The sequence below is a fragment of the Ranitomeya variabilis genome, chromosome 4 (genome assembly GCF_051348905.1).
Source record: "Ranitomeya variabilis isolate aRanVar5 chromosome 4, aRanVar5.hap1, whole genome shotgun sequence".
NCBI lineage: Eukaryota > Metazoa > Chordata > Amphibia > Anura > Dendrobatidae > Ranitomeya > Ranitomeya variabilis.
Window position 1 is genome coordinate 231,918,428 of NC_135235.1, and position 4,998 is coordinate 231,923,425.

Consider the following 4,998-nt stretch of genomic DNA (forward strand, 5'->3'; position numbering starts at 1 on the left):
GCTGCGGAGAAAGACAAGGCGCTTGTTAGGAAAAGTGTGAACGGCACAGAGGTAGGAAAAAAAAACCGCAACAATTCATTAATTTCCCTCTAGTCACAACTGAAGCTGCTCCCAAGTTTGTAAGCATTACTTAGAATTAGTTATCTGTTGGGGAGATACAAGACCTCACAGCTGAGGGCTAAGACCCCACAATGATGTGTGACAGGTGTAACCAGCAGGAGAGGAAGCTTTGGGTGTGAATGGAAAAAAAAAAATTCAAAACATTACATTGGTGCACAGGTTTAGCATTCATCCACCATCAAGGTATCTGCTCCGGGGCCTCTGGCGCTTGCTCTGTACCAGGGACTCGCAAACTCATTTTGGTTCTATAGATGCAAATACATCCATTTCCAGTGCAGCAGAGCTGTGTTTGCAAGGTCTGGATTGCAGTGACGAGTTTGGCTCTGCTGCATCCCTACTATCACCCATGCGGATTAGTATTGCAGGATCTGGATTCCTGGAGACTGGCTGCAGAATGATCAGTTTTGCAGGGGGATAAGCAGCACATGGCACCCACTGTACCCATGAGCCATTGGTGGTGGGGGGGTGAGTGCATGCATGCCACACAATAAAGGGTCCACATAAGACCCCAGTCTCCAATAATAAAGGGCAATGCCTTTAATTTACATTATTGGGTCTAATATTCAACCCGATTTGTTTATGATGACAGATCAGGACCAAGCAGAAGTCTCACCAAGCTTCTCTCATCCATGAGACCTCCTACAGCAAAAAGCAGGTTAATGATTGAGAGGAGTCAAAGTGTCACATTCATCTCACTGCACTGGAGTCTGAAGGGATGGATCAGAGTCCCTGATAAAGCCCAGTGCAGACAGCGCCCCTAGTGGCAGCAGCGGAGTACTGACTGGAGATGCAGGACATTGTTGCCTCCTCTGAAGATGAACTGCTGTCACATAAAATAAAAATGTATATTTGTATGTAATTTATTTATTTATTTTAACCTGGAGAAAATGCCACTGTATTCCCGAGTCTGGTTTTTGAGAGACATGATGACCCCCTGTGTGCAAATATGGTCCTCAGCCAAGGAGGTGTGGTCCTCAGTACATGAAATTTGAGAACCACACCCAGTTGACTAAACTCAGTGAAGAGTAAACCCATAGCTAAGGGGGAAAAATTTTTTTTTAAAAAAATTATAAATATATAAATTTTGAACAATTTTTATATTAATAAATAAAAATAAAAAAGTCTCCTACTTCAGTGCCAGACTCAGGAACACCAATTAGTGTCTATGACAGGTGACAAGTCCCCTTTAAGTAAGTCATTCCAGTACCACCAGTATGAGGCATGTTCCTTCCAAAAGTAGCGCCACCCCTGTGCACAGGATGCATGTGGTATTGCAGTTTTGCCCCATTTACATCCATAGATCTGCACTTGACCATACATGACCTGTAGACATGGTGCTTTTTTTGGAAGAAAATACCCAGGTTTTACTTAGGCTATGTTCACATTTGTGTTGTTGCGTGTTGCGGAGACGCACCGCACAATGCATGCAAAACGCATTGTTTTGTGACGCATGCGTCCTTTTTTAGCATGATTTTGGACGCAAAAAAATGCAGCTTGCTGCATCCTCTGCGCCCCGACGCGTGCGCCCAAAAAGACGCATGTGTCCCAAAACGCAACGCATGTCCATGCGTCCCCATGTTAAATATAGGGGCGCATGACGCATGCGGTGCACAACGCTAACGTGAACGTAGCCTTATCTTAGTGGGTTGCACTGATTTAAAGGGAAAGTTGCATGCAAAATGCATCATGTTCTAGAAGTTAAAGTTCAGACACTTACTATCTAAAACTAATGTTTCCATCGCTATAATCTGCTCAGAAGCCTCAGCAGGTAGGTTACTTAGACTATGTTAGGGAGAGTTAGATAAGAAAATGGCTACAAGTCGAAGCAAGTAAGAAAGCGTCGCCCCGGGCATTAGTTTTTATAAATCTGATAAGTGATAGAGCAGGAGATGGGAAATACTGTGGAAACGACTATATAGGACCTGGACATACAGAATTTTCTAGGACCAGATGTGTATTGGAAAAAACTAGAATGATACAGATCATAATCTGGCTTAAATTGTGAGATTAGAAGAAATCTACTGGGATCAGTCGCAAATTAGGGAATTGGTATCATCCTAGTCCTAGAATAGCCGAAACCCCTGGTAAAATATATATATATATATACATATATACACACACATACATACACATACACAGTAACCAATAGAATTAATAAAGGCAAAAAAGTGACAAAAAAAACAGTAAACAAAAAACAGTGCAATAAAAGTAACAAATCAGGAAAGTTTTGTTTAAAGGGCCAGTGTCCAATTAAGTATATTCTTATTTTCAGGGGTCCCTGCTGTGATTGATCAATTACATTTAAAGGGGTTTGGTGTTGGAGGAATTATAACTTTATTTACAAAAATTAAGAAACTATTTTAGCAAGCCTAAGTTGGTTGGAAGGGTTAAAAAAAAAAAAAAAATTATATATATATATATATACACAATTTTTTTTATTTTTTAAAAACTAGTAACCTTTAACCAACTTAGGTCTAGTAAAATTAATTCTTCATTTTCTTAAATTAGTTATAATTCCCCCTCCCCCAACAAAAAAAAGACCCTTTAAATGGATGTATACACTGATAGGGAAGATAAAGTAATGGAATCATATTTAAAAAAACTAGGGATTCCTTTAGTTAATATCTCCCCCATCAGCATTTTAGCCCAATTCTGAGATGTTTATAGTGAAGAATGCAGAATACATTGAGAATTGGGTGAATCAAAAGTAAATGTAACACATTTGTTTCTTTCATACATAAAACATAGGTTAATGCTACCCAGCAGCCCCATGTAACACACCCTTTCCCAACCACATACCTGCAGGCTGCCCTAGATCTTTCACCCTGCCACTAGCAGCGGTTTATATACTTTCCTGGGAGGTGGGAGGCCAATGGCTAAGGAGCTCATACCTGCAGAACAGGTGTAGCGGGCCCATCATTAGTGCACTGAGAATGGTACACATGGGAGGGTGCGGTGCTGCAGGGAATTACACAGAAAACATAGAGGAACTGCTATAAAATAACACAAGATATGATGATACCGGCGAAGAATAAAACGGGGCAGATTGTGACCTTAGAATGTGTGATTTTACTGATATTCTGAGGATTCCGGGGATTATATTGCCACTATTGTAAATGAGCGAGGAGCGATGTTATCAGGAGCAGGAGGAAGATTTATCACTAATCCCCCCCTTTCACCCGCCCAAAAATAAAATAAAACATTTATGAGTCCCAACATTTTTTTGTTATTCCGAGTCACTTTCGGTGACTGCGATTGTGTTGGTGACAGTAATATCTTTATAAGGATAAAGGTCGCTCTATAAAATACCAAGACACCAAGTGTGATCTGTAAGCGTTAACTGCAATACGTCGCAAATGCGTCGTTTTGCCGAAAATACGCATCCAGCAAAAGTTCTTGCTGGATACGTTTTTTGTCATAGACTAACATTAGCGACGCATTTGCGACGCATTGCCAAACGTCGCGTCCGTTTTGCGACGCTTGGGCGTTTGGTAGCGGACCGTCGGGAGGAAAAAAACGTTTTTTGCTCCCGACGGTCCACTTTTTCCGACCGCGCATGCGCGGCCGGAACTCCGCCCCCACCTCCCCGCACTTCCCCGCACCTCACAATGGGGCAGCGGATGCGTGGGAAAAATGCATCCGCTGCCCCCGTTGTGCGGCGGAGACCACCCTAGCGTCGGGAACGTCGGCCCGACACACAGCGACGGGTTGTTCCCGACGCTAGTGTGAAACTAGCCTTACCGTAGATCTAATTGTATGGACACTCAGGGATTTTTGGAAGAGGTCAGCCCCGAAAAAATGCCAATGTGCAAATTTCCTGCACCCATTAAGTAAAATAGGGTACTTGCATTTTTTTTTACTAAAATTTTCAGCATTAAAAAATTATTAAAAATGAACTGTGGGAACAGTGAACTTGAGTTTTCATGAAATCACACGCTTGAATTGTTAGTGCATGTTCACACACGGCGTAATTGCAGCAGATTTCTCTGCATCAAAAGGTGGATGGAGAAATTACAAGGCGTGCAGTTTTTACTATGTTTTTATGGCTTTATAGCGATTTTTTTTCATCCGATAAAGGAAAAATGCTGCTAAAACGCTGAAATAATTGACGTGCTGCGGATTTGGAAAAATAAAAACAGATTGATGATTAAAGGGATGAAATTATGATGAAGCCACAGGACCACCAGGGATAATATTATCAAGCTTCAGGACCACAAGGGATGATATTGTGAAGTCACGGGATAAAAGGGATGATATTATGAAACCACAGAACTCCAAGAGATGATATTATGAATCCACAGGTCATCCAGGGATGATATTATGAAGCAAAATGATAACAGGGATGATATTGTGAAATCACAGGATCACCATGGATAATATTATGACACAACAGGACCCCAGGGATTATATTATGAAGTCACAGGACCACCAGGGATGATATTATGAAGCCACCGGACCACCAAGGATGATATTGTGAAGTCACAGGACCACCAGGGATGAGATTGTGAAGCCACAGGACCACCAGGGATAATATTATGAAGCCACAGGACCATCAGGGATGAGATTATGAAGCCACAGGATAACAGGGATGATATTATGAAGCCACAGGACCTCCAGGGATGATATTATGAAGCCACAGGACCATCAGGGATGAGATTATGAAGCCACAGGACCACCAGGGATAATATTATGAAGCCACAGGACCATCAGGGATGAGATTATGAAGCCACAGGACCACCAGGGATGATATTATGAAGCCACAGGATACCAGGGATGATATTATGAAGCAAAATGATAACAGAGATGATATTGTGAAATCACAGGATCACCATGGATAATATTATGACACAACAGGACCCCAGGGATGATATTATGAAG